This window comes from Lactuca sativa, chromosome 5 (genome assembly GCF_002870075.4).
Source record: "Lactuca sativa cultivar Salinas chromosome 5, Lsat_Salinas_v11, whole genome shotgun sequence".
In the NCBI taxonomy this organism is placed as follows: domain Eukaryota; kingdom Viridiplantae; phylum Streptophyta; class Magnoliopsida; order Asterales; family Asteraceae; genus Lactuca; species Lactuca sativa.
This window is the reverse complement of record NC_056627.2, coordinates 275,682,109-275,699,851: the sequence shown is the minus strand read 5'-3', so window position 1 is coordinate 275,699,851 and position 17,743 is coordinate 275,682,109. Positions and strand designations below refer to the sequence as shown.

Genomic DNA, 17,743 nt, shown 5'->3' with positions numbered 1-17,743 from the left:
GTTAAATTAATCATATTTCTAGCTTCTTATCCAAATCTCCTCGGATTTCATGTTTATATAACAATCTGTTTCTTCCCCTTGTTCCCATTCTCTTCGCTTGATTCACGCTAGGATTTAAGTCATAGAATTTGAAGAACACCTTATAGAGTTTTCACAAACATAGGTTTTTGAAAATATATAAACTAGCCACTAAGCTTAAATTATGTTTGATTGTAGTTGTTTGTCTTCCAATTTTGTACAGAATTTACACAAGTCAATACTAACCCTTAATTAGTGATTAATTAGATAATCTTATTCATTTGGTTGTGCATATTATTACAATTAGATACGATTAAAGTAAAAACAGAATATATATTTTGGATCTTTGTTGTTATGATGATTAAAATTGTAGCAAAAATAGAAGTCGATCGAGGGCCCTGAATTAATTGAATAGGATAGTGTTTAATTCCAATAATTATAACATACAACCACCAATCCACCATGCACTTATATCACACTCTTACACAAATAAAGTGCATGCATGTGTTTCTCTTCCTCATGTGTCCTTTCAACCTAGCCACATATGTATTTTACATATTACAACTCTATTTTCATTTTTCAGAATCTTGCTTCCTCTGCATGTACTATGTGCATTATTTTGTGTACTCATTTGTACATGTACCTTATTGTGCATAGTACAAATTTTATTAATTCGTGAAAAAACCCTCTTCATTTTATCTCTAGGTACATTTGAATATAGTTTTCAAATATTTTGTACTTAATTAATTATAAAAAATGTATCAATGAATATAGCTTTTTAGGGTTTAAGAAAAAGTCGATAACATATAAGAAATTAAAGGAGTGGAGTATAGTAGTGCTCATGGACATGGTAACACATAGCTCCACTTTACTTGACCGTAGGTTTGTGCGTGCTGTTTTGAATGATTATGTTGTTATATTTTTAATTGGTTTATGCATGCGAGCATTTTTGTTTTTATTATATATTTATTAGTATCTTTATGAAAACAATATACCAAGAACTCAAGAACTACTAATTAAATTAAATTTATATTTTAAAATATTTAGTAGTTTTATGAAATAAGTAATTTCTAATGTGATGCTGAAAAAAATGAACCAAGTGGTGCATTAAATAAAAAAAATCAAGTTTTAGATTTTTTTTATTTTCTTTTGGTTGTTTTAAGGATGAAATTTGAAGCAATTTACTTAAGAGTTGGTTTTTTATTTATAAACAATTAAGTTATCATATTGGTAAATTTGAAGATTTGATAAAAAAGACTCTAATAAATTGCATGTAGCTCGGGAAGGGTGTGTGTTGTAAGATCCGACAGAGCGTCGGGGGAAGGGCAGCGGGACGCTTTCCCGCTCAACGAAACACCGCACCGGGAGTGCGGGAATGCCGGTGCGGGGAGGGGTTGCCGCATTCTTTCTTTTTATTATTGGCCGAATTTTTGTTTTTTTTTTTTCAATTTAGCCGTTGAAAAATGGTAATAAATAAATTTTGTTTTCCAATCCAACCGTTTTTCAACGATAATAAATAAAAAATATATATTTTTTTTTTACTTAACGGCTACATATCCAAAATTTGAGTTTTTAAAGTTTTTACCATGTACAACATCTATATATATATATATATATATATATATATATATATATATATATATATATATATATATATATATATATATATATACTTTAATGTTCAAACTCACACCTCCTTCTATCAGTTTCTCTCTATTTTTTTCAAAAAAAATGAATCCCAACAACCAAACCTCAAACTCCGATAGAAAGAAAAAAAAATAAATGTTTCGAATTCAAACACCCCAAACTCTGGAAAATTAATCTTAATTTCTTTGAACGTTTGGCGTTCAACAAAGAAAAAGAGGAAGCAAAAAAGAAAGAGCACACAGATAAACGAGAAATAGAGGATATGAGGTTCTTGATGGAAAACACCGACCATTTTTAGGGACATGCTTTGGAGCTCGTTTTGAAGAAAAATGAGCGAATTATGCAAAAATATTTTTCGTAGATTGTTGTTTGTTTGTTTTTTTCTAGTTATTTAAATCTTAGATTTTTTATGTAATTTTTATTTCAATTAATGTAGTGGTTTTTATTTTTAATTAATTTTATGTTTATTACTCATTCAAAAATAATTATAAATCATAAAAATCAATTATTATTATTTATAAAAAATGAAGGAATCTTCCCCCACGCGCTTTTAGTGAGGGAAAGAAAAGTGGAGGAAATGATGATGTGGCATCCAAAAAGTGAGGAAAAACTTCCGGCACGCACCCTTCGGCCTAACTAGGCGGAATGGGGTTATTAAATTTTAGAAACCGAATGGTCGTTCGGTTAATGTAACAGTGAGGCTATGCGGTTATTTTATATGGTTTAGTTTTATGTGGTTGAAGTTTTTAACTCTGTGGGGTTGGTGTCGTGTTTTTTATGCAATTTTAACCGTGTGAATTTGTTAACTTATTTGTGGTTTTAAGAGTTTAAAGACTATTAGTTGTAACGATATCAAAATCAATAAGACATAAGGCAATAATTTAAAAACAAACAAATTAATAAATTAAATATTTACGATTAACATCTTAAAAACGACAAATTTTAATAACTTACGTTAAAAGTTAAAACACCATTAACCCATATTTTTAAGAGTTCAAAACATTTTAAAACATCACCAAACCAATAACTTAAGTAACTTTTTCTTATAAAACGGTGAAAATAACATTAAAAAAGCTAGCAAGTTGCTAGAAAAAATTTACAAGAAGTTATTACAAGCATAACTAGGAGAACAACACCAAACATTCCATTTAAGAGAATCAAGATTGACTCGATGCTTAAACCACTTGTACGAAATAAGTTGAATCTCTTTCATCGTCTTTAAAGCAAAGCTTCTTATCCTTTTGTAAACAAGAGCATTACGGGCTTACGAAGTCAACCAAATAACAAAGTAGATAAGATCAAGCTTAATCTTTTAAACTTCTTGCTAAGACCACAATAATTCAACTTTGCAAACAGATCCGAGATGGAAACCGAGGGAGAGGGTAAAAGATTTGACCATTTATAAAATTAACTCCAGATATTCGCCGATAAGTAGCACCCAAAGAAGTGATGGTCGATACCCTTATCAATAGTTGAATAGAATGGGTAGGAGAGGTGCTTTAGCAAGAGAATACCATCGAATCTAGAAAAGTTGTGGAAGTAAATAGTTTTTAATGACTTGTGTTTTTTAACAAGAGCAGAGATTCTTAATACCAAGTCAAAAAGCACCTTATCTTCCAAATTAACGCCTCTCCTTGTAAGATTGACAGCCACATGGATTCTGTTAAGCAAAATCCGTCAGACAAAACAATTTGCTTTAATAGAAACCCAATTCACCCATTGAAAAACTAATAAGTCATCTCCAATAACCATCTTATCCATGAGAGTTCTCAATGAGCTTACAAAGAAGATTTGATGCTAGTACCTAATACCAAGAATCATGGGTCGAAGTGAGTTAGACATCAACTACTAAATAGTTAATGGCATGTAATTGTGTGTGTTCAACACCATTCCTCCCCCTCGGATTCCCTTTCCGACACCAATTCCCCGAAGCACCTGGTCTAAGAATCCAATCAGTGATTTTGTAATTTTTGTCAGATTTGATGTTGTATAAACCCGGAGAAACATCCTTGAGAGCCTGCTATCAAACCAAATATATTTCCAGAAATACGTATTGTCTCCGACCCCAATCTTCCTTACAAGAAGGTTGTCAAATGAAATGTTCTATTCCTCAAGCTCCTCTTTAGTTTTAGAAATCGAAAGCCAAGTAGCGGGAATACTACATTTTGCTAAAGCTTTGCCATCAATGCCTATATATTGTTGTCTCTTTAAACAACTTTAATATAAATTTATAGGTTTTTGGAAAACTAAAAGTGTCTCGAGTAACATTTTTGTCCTTTAAACACCTTTAATATATTCCCTCTATCCCAATATTATTGTCCACAAACAAAAAAACGCACAGATTAAGAAAAACATTAATTATCACTAACTTTATATAATAAATGACAGTTTTGTCCTTATTTTGCATTTAATATATGTTTTATTAAATGTTTGGTTGGTTAAGTAATAATTATGGGGTATTTTGGTAAAAATATAATTTATTTTTAGAAGTGGACTATTATTTTGGGACAAACTAAAAAGGAAAGATGGACTATAATTTTGGGACGGAGGGAGTAAATGAATCAATTTCGAGGTATACTTTCATTAAAAGGTTGATAATGACGATTCTACTTTTTTGGGAAGAAATTTGGTTATGAGCATCATCGTTTCGTCATAGATTTCTAAAACTTTATGCTTTTTATGTGAATAAAGAGTTTAGAGTGAGTGCTTAAATCGGTAATGGGTGTGAATATGGAAATGGTGAGGAAAACCAAGATGGGGTTGAGATATTGCAATTGCATGAGCTTCAAAGAGCCGTTAGAGCTTCCATTCAATCAATGGTAGGTAATGAGTGAGTTTGGGATCTTGATACCACTGGAGTTTTTATTTGCTTCTACAAGACATCTAATTAATGTTTGTACCTTCGATATGTGTGGTCAACCGACTTAGTAGACTAAGTTTAAACCTATAAAGTAAATACTTTGGGTTGGTGTTTTGATACTTACATATTTCCAGCAAGGGTAAATTTGTATGTGTATGGAGTGGATGTGGATTCACTTATATGCCCTATTTGTGAAGGCATTGCATAGATTTTGGACCATCTTTTTGCTACTTGCCCTTTGGTGATCTCTATATGGCAACGAGTTGGTCTTCTGTGCCTGTTCTAATGTTCATTTATAGGTTTCTCTTTTGCTGAAAAGTGTATTTGTTAGGGGGTAATCATTTACGGATTAGAGTATTTTAGAAAAAAAAAGGTTTGAGGTTGATATCATATGGGTTTATGGATGATAAAAATTCGACACTTTTTAATCATAGGCATCTATAAAATGGCACTAATTTGTTTGATAGTATTGTGTCTCAACCATTTTTATTACCTTTTACTATTTTTTTTTTTGCTTTTCAAGTAAATATAGTAGAAAAAATGTAATTGTATACGAGGGATCAATGATCCGACTTTTTATTTTTATGTTTTTTCAACTTTTACTAGATTTAAAATTGAATCATTTAGAAAAAGAATACATTATTATATAAAATAAAAAACAACCGGTATATGAATAGTATAGATTTGTGTTTTAGACTTAATTTGGCCACAATATTTTTGAATGGTGATAGGTTGGTCCATGTTTAGAAAATATTATAAAAGTTGTGTATATAATTTATAGAAAATGTCTATGTGTAGTTTTTTTTTAAGAAATGATCAATATATTTAAATAGTATATTCTTTGGGTTTGAGATTTTAGTTACAAGACTTTTGTATGTTGACAGGTTTAGTCACTTTGTAGAAAATAAATTACAAAATTGTCCCTATAATCTACAAAAAAAGTTCTTGTGTGGATGTTTTTTTTACAATAAATGGTCTATGTGTTTAAAAAAACTAGAAAAAGGGTCTCTGTCTAATAGAAAATTTATAGATTATGTCATCCACAGAGCGGACATTAAAACTTATGAGTTTACCAAAGGAATGTGGAAATTACCGGTGCCTCCCCGCAAATCGGGAAAGAGGCAATTTCTAGTTAATACTAAATACTAAATGTCTTAGGTTTTAATAATAAAAAAATAAGGCACGTCTTTTGAAAAACAAACATTAATATATAATTTCGACCTAATGATCTTAAAACAATGAAACTACTACATCTAATAAGTTTCGAGTTAATAATTATTGGGATAATAACTTGAGAGGGTAAAGAACTTTCAACTTTGGTCATATTTAGTCACTAAATTTTTTTCGTGTTTGATTTTCCCTTGAATTATTGTTCACATTTTGCCCTTATGACCGGTAACAACCGGTCATAAGGGTAAAATATGAACAATTTCAAATAATTCAAGGGTAAATCAATCACAAAAATAAGTTCAGCGACTAAATATGGACAAAGTTGAAAGTTTATTACCCTTTCAAGTCATTGTCCATTTTTGTAATAATTTGTTAGTTTATTTGTTTACCGTTAAAAATTACTTAGATTGATAATTTTGATTTCATTCACTATGATTTGTTTTGTTTTGTGTTTGTAAAGAGTATTACGTAATAGAGTACGTACCAAATAACCATGTTTTAGTTCATGACTTTAAATCCTAGTTCATGAGATAAACGTTTAACTAGAATATTTTTATTCAACTGTAAATAAAACGTCAACCCACAAAGAAGAAATAATCAATAGAGTTTCACAAAAGCAAAAGTACACATACGAGCAATAAAACTAAAAAGAAAATCAAAAGGAGCACAATGGGAAGTACATATAGAACCAACATACAAATAGAAAAGGTAGATGCAAGTAACAACTAGGAAGAAAAGTATCGATCTATAACGACCGTCTCCACTATCCGGAGTGAAAACCGCTGCCTGTGTTCTAAGTATGTATGAAACCACCACAATTTTTTTCCTTCAATTTCTTTGTGATTAAAGTCGATTTGGTGCATTTCTAAATGTTGTTTTTGATACCTTATACAATAATATCACAAAATGACCTTCATATTCCGCTTAGAACCAATTACAGAATAATTACTTAAAAGAGTAACAAATTTTCAATTTTGTTCATATTTATGAACTTTTTCGTACTTGATTTACCCTTGAATTATTCGAAATTGTTCATATTTTACCCTTATGACCGGTAACATCTGGTCATAAGGATAAAATGTAAACAATTTTACCAGTCATAAGGATAAATATGAACAATTTCGAATAATTCAAGGGTAAATCAAACACGAAAAAAAAAAATTAATGACTAAATATAACCAAAATTAAAAGTTTGTTACTTTTTCTCAAATGATTATCCATAATAATTACATTATGGATATAATATTATTTCATTCAAACATATTCCATTTCGCATTATAATCTAAGACTCATTGTCTAATTTTATTAATTTTTATATTAACATCAGTACATCACGTCAACATCCTTGACCCTTAGGCCATAGTTCAGTATTCAACTATACTTTATATATAAAAATCAGAATCCATGACTTTTTTTACAAGTCATCTAACGATAAATACATGTTTAATAAAATATGAAATCCTTCCATTTTTATTGGCCATTTCTCTTGATTATGAATTGTTCTTGATAAAGACGAGTCATGGAAAAACTTTGTTAGATTTACGTATAATCGCACTATTTTATTGTATTCAGTTTATTTGTTTTAGTCAATATTTCTTGGGACATACTCCAAGTAATGTTGACCTTTGACATAATGTTGACATGATAATATGGTTTAAGTCTAGGGATGTTTAAAACCGGATATCCGAAAATTCGAATAGTTGATTTTTGATATCCGAATCCGTATCCGAAATTTCGGATATTAAACCGGATATCCGAATTTCATTAGTTTTAAACCGCATCCGAACATCCGATCCGTAAAAAATACTGCAACTCTTAAAATTAATAATAGCAACTATGTTAAATCTTGCGACATAGATGGATATCGATAGCAACAAATAAATATATGTAGCATTTACTAAATAGTTTTTGATTATAAGTCAACGAACCTGGATTATAACAAACAAATATATAACGATTGTAAAAGGAAAGGTTTGCAATAAAAGTTTGAAAAGAATGGTCACGAAAAAGTTGAAAATGGTGGGGAACATTAGTCCATTAAGCATGTCAATGTTTCTAATTTCTCATTTTAAAATATTAAAAAATAAAGAAAAATTATTTTTTTCGGATATCGGATATCTGAAATATCCGAAACTTTATAAATTCACTATCCGTATCCGAAAAACTGGATATCCGAAATTTCGGATAATTTCGGATCGGATATTTCGGATGCGGATATTTTTGAACACCCCTAGATTTAACCTTTCATTACTATTTGATTCAATATAGTGTATAACTATATATCTACAAATTTTATGATGTAAGCGAATAAAAATAGTCATAATTTTGTTTTTTATAATAAATAATTGTTTTTAAGTTTTTTAAAAAAAAGTAACCAAATATTATGAAAAATTCGATACTAACCATCCATTTGGATTTTGGTAGGAACATTGCCAAATATGGGGGATAATATAGGAAATATTTGAAACAAAGTGATTTCAAAGTGGGGCTAAATGGCTAATGAGATTATCTTGGGGAGTGGTGTTGAGACCATCGGACTCTAGATCATCGAGTTCCACCTCAAGGTTTTAGAAGAACTATATCAACTCTTTAATAATAAAAGGTTTAACACATATTCAATAGTTTCATTCATGATCTAAAAAAAAAACCAACCTCGTGTCATAGTCAGTGACGAATCTAAAACTAAAAATCATGTGGTTTCTAAATTAAGTGATGCCAATAAAAAAAAAATCAACAACACTTTTGGGGTCGGGTCGGCTTATGTACCTTAAAAGAACTGAACCAGCTCAATCGGCTCATGCACCTTGTGCCACCGATTATAAATTTTAAAAACCCGATTGAAATATAACTGAAAAATGCATATGTTTTAACGAAAAACTAGTTGATTATTAGTTCATTGATAAAGCAGTGAACGGAGAGTGAGAGTCTTTGGCATGTGGGCTTTCATTTTATTAGAACAACTTATTTATTTATTAATATTTTGAGAGTGTCGATTAAGAGTGATTAACTTTTTGTTATCAATCTCATAATTTAAAATAACAATTTGTCTTTAATAACTTATATATTTCTCTTTTTAAAATGGTTTTTTTTTAAGAAGCTTTTTTAAAAAAACAAACTCAAGGTAGGTCATCTATTTTTTCTAAGTCAATTCATAATTTTTCTACTATATAAACTAAACGTTAGACCCATGTATTATATGAGTTCCTTTAAAAGAAAATTTAAATATAAAATTCAAAATATTTGAAAAGTTTGAATTTATAAGAAAAGTAAGAAAAATATTGAATTATAAAAATTAAATTGTTTTTTTTTCTCTTTTCAATTTAAACAGATAATTTAGATAAATAAATAAAAGAAATTAATGAAACTTTAATTTAGTAATTTTGAAATTAGAATCAAAATCCATTAATGAAATTGATATGCATTTATTACTAAATTTAAATAATATGTGGAATTTAATAAAATAGAAAAAACCATAAAATGACATGTGGAATAAAAATTAATTTAAAATAACTATAAAATTACATTTGGTTAAATGAATAAGAATATGACATATGACAAAAAGATCTTTATTTATTATGGTAGATTTATTGCAATTATTACATTAACATTATGTAGAATTTAAAAAATAAAAAAAATTATAAAATGACATGTGGAAAAAAAAATTAATTCAAAATAACCACAAAATGACATTTAACAATTTAAATGAAAGTGTGACAAGTGACAAAAAAAATTTCATTTATTAGAAAAGATTGTAAATGAAATTGAGAACTTAGGTAGGTCCTAGGACCTACCTAACCACCTAGTGGATGAGCGGTAACGTGTTGTCAAAGCCACATCTAACATCGCCGCAATGAAGGTTTTTTGATGACTTAGTCATGCCTTTTAGAACGATGGTTATTATTCTAAATCACCGTTATAATGTTCCATATATTGGTCGATTGGAACTTTTTTGGCCTGACAAATTACCATTTTGTCTGTCGATTGGAGTTTGTCTAAGAGCAATGGCCAAGAACATTTCATAGTGGCAAAGTAATAAATTGATGGTATGCTAATATACATGTAAAAGTCTTTGATAGCAATATATATATATATATATATATATATATATATATATATATATATATATATATATATATATATATATATATATATATATATATATATATATATATATATATATATATATATATATATTAGACCACAATCATTTCTCGTGACACCTTAAGAAATGTTATTGGATGTTCTTGGCTTTGTGAAACATATTATTGATCTTTTCTGCTTGAAGCTGTTATACATATAAAGTAGAATATAATACTCCAATTTGTTTTTGACCATTTTTAGTTTATCTTTTTCTTTACTGGAAACTTTGATACATATTTTAGCACTAGGAATTGTTTTTTAGTAGCCGTTTCTCAAGATGCCCTGAAAAAAGTTTGTGGCCCTATCATTTTGTTTTTGACCATTTTTAGTTTATCTTTTTCTTTACTGAAACTTTGATACATATAATCTAGCATAAGATGTTATTTTGATACTACAACATATAACAGTTTTTTTTTTTTTTAAATAGTCATTTCTGAATGTGCTATGAGAGACGTTTTTAATGTTCTTGGTTGATGCGAAATATTTTATTCGCCTCTTTTAGTAAATTTTTGTTGGAAAGTGGAAAACTCTTGTACATGTAAATTAGCATAGAATACAATATTTATCGCTATGATATATAATTGCTTTTTAAATAGTCGTTATGTTTTTGGCCAATGCAAAATATGTTTTAACTTTTAAGATATTGAGATACATCAATATCTGTGTATCTGCGAAATTAGTTGTGTTAAAATGTAGTTTAATCTCTAATGGCTTACAACACTCTATGCAAGAGGATGAGAGGAGAGAGGAGGAGTAAGCACTAGAATTTGGCTCTACTAGGATTTGATAGCATGGGGGTCCTAAATTCTAACACCCCGCTCCCGAGTTATAGCAAAGAAAAGAAGAGAAGAGAAAAGAAAGTAAGGAGAGAAAAGAAGAGAAAAGAAAGGAAAAAGAAATTGTCATTTGTACTCCCGAGTTGGAAAGAAATGGAAGGAAAGTTAAACATTTTGTTCTTTCTTTTAAAATCCTCCTAAATCGGGAGGAAAGGTAGGAGGGAAAGTTTTCCTTCCATTTCCTTCCACTTCCTTCCTTTAATGAAATTCGGGAGCATCATTCTCTCTTGCTTTCCTCTCATTTCCTCCCATTTCCTTTCTTTTCTCTCCTTAAGTTGAACTCGGGAGCGGGGTGTTACTTATATAGTTGTTGGTTGCTTAGTCCCAAAGGTAGGGTTTGCTGGAGGAACCCTAGTTTTTAGCTAAGGGCCTAAGGAGCCCATTGACTCCTTATCTAAAAGTCTTGGACGAAAACTTATAGGTCATCTCTATAATTGTCGTCCACTCCTTTCTAAGGCCGGACAGAGCGGGCACGGGGAACGGAAGCGGGTAGCTTCCCGTCCGGCGGAACACCGCACCGTCGGTGCGGGAAACGGAAAGGGGAGCCTCTCCCGCTCTCTCTCTCTCTCTCTCTCTCTCTCTCTCTCTCTCTCTTGCTGCGATTGGCCGGCATTTTTTTTTTTTGAAAAACAACCGTTATTTAACGGTAAAAAATGTAATTTTTTTTTGCTATAACGGCTACTTGTGGTTATATTTATTTTTTTAATTTTTTTTATCCTTTTACCACTCCTATAAATACATAAATATAACTTAAAACACATCACACTATCCTTTATTCTCTCTATTTTATATCAACAAAAAATATGAATCCCGACAATCAAATCCCCACTTCCGATCGAAGGAAAAAAAAAAGTCATGGTTCGAGTATAAACATCCCTCCTCGCAACATTTTTGCTATCGATTCATCCCCGCAAGGAGTTTACTGCCCCCAACTCAATGCCCCCATTCAATCCCCACTGCAATTCCAATACCAAAATGTTGGCAAATATTACCCAATGCAAGTTTCAAATGTTCCATCGCAAATGTTTTCGAACTTTGTTGTGTTTCCGGATCAACAATCATCAAATCAACCTCAACCCCAAACTCAAACTGAAACTCAAACCCAAACCCAATAACAACACTAACTTGTCGATGAATCGGATGACGCGGAAGAAGAAGGCATGGTTCCTGAAACTCAACCAACACCACCACCACAAAGGCGTAAAGGGAAAAAAAACAAACGCGCGAGGGTGTCGCACAACCGGGAAGACAAAAGCCGACAACATGGTTTCCACACGAAGAGCTAGTTTTGGTCAAAGCTTGGGTTGATATTTCTGAAGATTCGATTCAGGGAAACGCACAACCGGGAGAACATTTTTGGTTTCACATTTTAGAACGATTTCGAGAGGAGCTAGGAAAATGTGACGACTATCGTACGAAACATCAACTTAATTCGAAGTTTCGAGAAATAGCAAAGTGGATTTCAAAAATTAACAGGTTGTACAACAACCTAAAAACCCAACGAAAAAGCGGCCAAGGCGATGAAGAAAATACTTCAAGAAGCGTTGCAGTTTTACCTTGAGGAAGTCGGAAAACCATTCAAGTGGCACGATTGTTGGAAATTATTGGTCCGAAGTCCTAGGTGGAAAAAATATGAGCGGGATTTTATTTTTGGAGTCCAACAATCAAAGCGAACGAAAACGGGCTCTAATGGTTACACAGCCTCCTCCGATGTTCGGGTCGGTCTAGATTTAAATCAGGACGACAAACTCAAGCTAGAAGAAACTGTCCGCCCAATGGGTAGGGACAAAGCGAAAAGAAAGGGAAAAGGGACTTCTTCGAGTGCATCTGATTTTAGCGTGGACATTGACGAAATGCGGAAGATAACATCGTCGTTTGATCGATATAATCTAAATTTCTCCGAACGTTTGGCTTTCGACAAAGAAAAAGAAGAAACAGGGAAAAAGGAGCGGGCGGAGAGACAAGAAATGGAATACATAAAGTTTTTGATAGAAAACGTCGATCATCTCTCGGGACCGGCTCTCGAGCTCGTGATGAAGTAGAGGGAAAAAATTCTGAAAAATATTTTCCGTAGGTCGTTGTTGGTTTTTTGATTTTTAGTTTGTGTGTGTGTGTGTGTGTTTTTTTTTTAATTTTCTATTTTTTTAAATTTTAGGTTTAATGTAAGTTTTATTTTAATTAATGAAATGCTTTTTATTTTTAATTAAATTTTGTGTTTAGTATTAATTTAAAAATTATAATTCATAACAAAAAAATTAATTTTATTTAATAAAAAAAATGAGGGAAGGGCTTCCCACCCATTCCTTGGGTTTTAGGTGATGGAAAGAAAAGTGTGGGAAAGGAGGGTATGGCCCACAAAAAGTTAGGGAAGCTTCCCTCCCACTCCTTCTGGTCTAAGGGATCAAATAGTCCAATTTCATAACTACCAATAAATTGCAAAACAACCATGCACTTTTAATTAATTCCTTTAATCCCAAAATTAATTCCAAATTAATTTCTGATTAAATATTAATTAAACAACATGATTTCTAATTAATATATCATTCTCATAATACATTAATAAATCAATTATATCAATTTATTATTTCAAATAACAAATTCAACCTCTCTCTCTCTCTCTCTCTAAGTCATTATGTCAAGTTGCGAGAGTGAAGGCAACCCAAAAGGACTGTGCTACTTTCAATTTAAGTATATACCAATTGTATTTACGGGCTTAGACACCTAATCCAACATAGCATGTCGACTTACTAGGTGAGTAACGCTGCTCTAATATTCATAGTTGTGATAATTGTGATGATTATTATATAATTGATTGTTATTTAGAATATTAATTGTTGACTGAGAGATTGAAGAAATATTGAGATATATCATGATATATTAATAGATTAATATTTGATCCGTAGATATATTATGATTGGAAGATATAACACATTTGATATATTGGTCATTGAGCATGAGATTTAATATGAGTGTGATATTGATTATTGATTGGACAGGTATTTGATAGATAGATTATTACCGAAGAAATGAGTCCTTTGATGAAATGATTACGTATGTGACAATTATGTGGAATATACATGATTTACATTATTTGTATGATTTATGATTTATTTGATTATGTTTTAGTAGTTGTTATTTACTAAGCCATGAGGCTTACATTTTTGTGATGATCTATTTTGCAGGTAGATTTATTGTGACGCCTGGCTCGATCATGTGCTTGCTGCCAGCACGATCCTTGTGATAACTTCTTGTATACCAAAGTGCCATTGTACACTAAGATTATTTGTAAAACTTTTAAATGATTTTTGATAAATTTAGGTGTACCTTGGTAGAAAAAAATTTGGGCGTTACACGCCCGTGTTTTTGGCCTTAATTTTTGGGATGTTACACTATAAGCCATCAAAAACAACCATACAACACCACCACTTACCCTCATCACCAAATTCATCAATGATGAAGTGGCCATCTAAACAAAACTTAGTTGATTATGGTTCGTATTAACTGAAATATCTTGTGTAACTGAAGAATCAACCATGTGTTGGGTTATGAGGGATCTAAAATGACACAAAGGCGCAAAGTGAAAGCAACATGTTTGTAACACCCATAAAATTCGAGCAAATTTAAAACTTTTTTAAATCATTTGAAACCATTCAATTATTACAATTTGATTTCAAAATAGTTTATACATCAGAGTTCCCAGGAATCATAATCGTTAATCGAGGAAGTGTACGGTTACGCGTTCGCCTACCCGCGGCCATCCGCTGAACCTGAAACAATAAACTGAAACTGTAAGCTCGAAAGCTTATTGAGTTACCCCCAAAATACCAACCTCATATAACCATAATCATATCATATCAACAAATACAGAACAACCATGCATCTCGATTCTACAGTGTGACTGGTACACCCGCACTGAGCCTTCAGTCCACCTGGTCCACTCTTTGAGTCTACAGTATGACTGGACCGCCCGCACCGGGCCTTCAGTCTATCTGGCCCACTCTCCGAGCCTTGGCATGTCTGGACCGCACTCTTGGGGCCTTCAGCCTATCCGGACCACTCGTCGGGCCTTCGGCCTAACTAGGTGCCCTCCTAGGCCTATAGTCTATCCGGTATGCCCTGGGTACACTACTAGAAAAACAGCCTTTAATGACGCGCAAACAATGACACGCGGTGATTTACGATACGCAAAAGCGTGCGCTCTAAAAATAATGTCATCTCTTCAAACTTTTGAAGGATAGAGGTCACGCTTTTGTGCGTGCCCTAAAATTAATGTCCAAGAAAAAAAATTAAAAACACGGAGGGCACTTATTTAAAAATGGGCGTCGTCTAGAAATGTCGCTTTATATTTTTTGAATGAAAGGCGCGTTCTCTTTTTTTGCAGCTGGGGGGAAACGAAAATCCCAAAAGTTTGAAATGCCGCCATTGTTATCCTCTATCTTATTTCCATCTTTCTTCTCTCTCTCTCTCTCTCTCTCTCACTCACTCACTCTCTCTCTTTCTCTATCTCTCTTACTCTAATACCCAAAAAAAACCTAATATCATCACAAATCCTCTTTTCTCCCACAACAAAATCGCAATATCACCAAATCTTTGATCCCGTCTTCTGAACAGATCAAACCTGCAGGGGTTCTCGATTTCTCTATGTTGATGTGTGGTGACACGAACAAAAAAAGGAGTGTAGCGCCTCTACCTTTCAATTTCATTTGTCTCGCAAGTAATCTGAGTTCACCGGTGGCGTTCCTGACTGTATCAATGGAAGCGCTGCTCAAGTCGCTGACCAATTTCTTCACCTGCGTTTCGAGTTCCGTGAGATCAGGTCTCGCTTCAGTAGCAGAAGAAACAACTCTCGGCCCAAAAGATGATCTCCACCATATTTGGTTTCGTGCTCTGTTTCCAAATCGAGGTGAAACTGCATGCTGGGAAGCAGCAATGGCAGCCTGAGGCTCTGCCGCCAGCTCCCCTGAAGCATCACTGTTGTAAGCGGTTGCCGGAGCTGAAGAAGACGACTCAATTGCAGGTGCCTCCGGTGGTGATCCTTCATCCACTCCAGATGGTCCAGGTCCAGGTCCACCGAAATCCAAACTTTTCTCACCGGATTCAACCGTATTAAACTCATTCCCCTTTCCAGAATCTTTTGAAGATGAATGAACATGACGATGCACTGGAGAAGAAGCTTCTTCCTGATGGATTCCATTCGATCTAGGTGAAGTAGGTTGATTCAAGGTTAACCTTAATGGCTGCTTTACAGGATCTGGGAGTTTAACATTGTGGGATTCACACCAATTAGCAATCAATGCTTTCACAGTGTAATTAGGAATCAAATTATTATGAACAAGAGTTTGCATTGTTTTAGGGCAAACATTGAGTCCAAGATCGATCCAATTACGAATATACCCCCGCTCATATGTCTGCCCAAAAGCTACAATCACAGGGTCTGTCATCAATTCAAGTGACAGTGGACAACAGAAGTCTGGAGGAATTGGAACAGGGTTAGAGCTTTCTTATTGTTTCATTTCCACAAAGCAATCATGCATGTGTGTAACAAGAGCAATCATTTCTTCAATATACTCCAAATCCCCAATCTTTTCTGCTTGTTCAGCATTCTCCTTCAAGTTTTCAAGTGCAACAGCTTCGATTAGAAGTTCTTGATTTGTTCTTAAGCTTAACAAATCAGCAATTTTTGACCTAGTTTCTGAGCTGGGATCAGATCCTTCCACTTGTTTCCTTATAGCTTTTAAGACAATAGCCGATGGCTTTTCATATCCCATATGTTTCATTTGGTTTATTGGTTTGGCCTTCGATGGTGAAGAGGTTTGGCTGAATTCTACTAGTTTTGAATCTTTTAACACTATGGTTTTGTATCCAAATCAGGTGTCCATGATTCTGTTCCTTGTGAAAATTAGATTTGTTTTTTTGGCCATGTACCTATATATAATTTGGTTTATTGGTTTGTTTTTGGGTGTGCAGACTGAGCTGATATCTGATGATCAAAATGGAAATATTCTTGTATGGGACTTGATTGCAAACTCTCATTTCAAGATGAAAGATGGAGTTATATATGTTTATGCAAGTGAAAAGGGTAAGTCTGTAAATTAAATTATGATTTTACACTTATACTAATCATTTGTTTTCAACTCTCAGATTCTGTTGACCTCTTTCCTGTTGCAAGCAGTGCAAAAACTTTTTTCATTGACATGCATCACATTCTCAAAATAATCTCTGTTGGAAATGTTCGTTTTGCATGCTATCATCGATTTAGATTTCTTGAAGAGGTATGGTTTTCTTATATTCTATATATATATATATATATATATATATATATATATATATATATATATATATATATATATATATATATATATATATATATATATAGTGTGTAATACCTGAACAGGGAAATCCATTTGTGGTCTCCTGGTAGACTAATCCATGTTGTCCCAATTTACTATTGGTGGAAACATTTTATAGTCTCTCTGCTGAAAGAATCCATGGAAAGTAATGATTGATACACACATACACTATCTTCTTAGAAACATTTTACAAGTTTTTATAGTAGTAAAAGTAAATATAAATCTGAGCAGAGAGAGAATCTTGAATTTTGAATCAACCCTATATGTGAAAACAACCATTATGTTTTGAAAATATTAACTTTTTCACCTTAGAATGTAAGATCAACCCCATTCCTTGAATCTTGAATATTGAATCAACCCCATTTAAGATGTAAAATCTCTTTATTTCTAATGTGAAATTTAATTTTAAAATTAAAGTTACTGTTTACTAAAGACTGTTACTGTTGACAAAAACCAAGTAATTGTTTCTTGTATACAGCTCGAAAGAGAGTTCTTCACCGAATATGGAGAGGCAGGAAGATATGAAGTTCAAGACGTGGTTGGAAAAGGCAGTTATGGTGTTGTAGGGTCTGCCACTGATTAGGCTTATTGATAAGTTTCAACTGGTGCCAGGTTTATTTACTTAATTACCCCTCCCTCCTTTTATCCCTCTTTAATGATAATGATTAGGCTTATTGATAAGTTTCTGATTGATATTTATTAGGATAAGTGTTCAGGTGGTA

The 17,743-nt window shown here is 32.4% G+C and overlaps 1 pseudogene; it reads right to left on the bottom strand.

The window, feature by feature from the left end:
• Positions 1–15,212: 15,212 nt before the first annotated feature.
• Positions 15,213–16,448, bottom strand: LOC128126020 (U-box domain-containing protein 4-like; annotated as a pseudogene).
• Between the last annotated feature and the right edge of the window lie 1,295 nt (positions 16,449–17,743).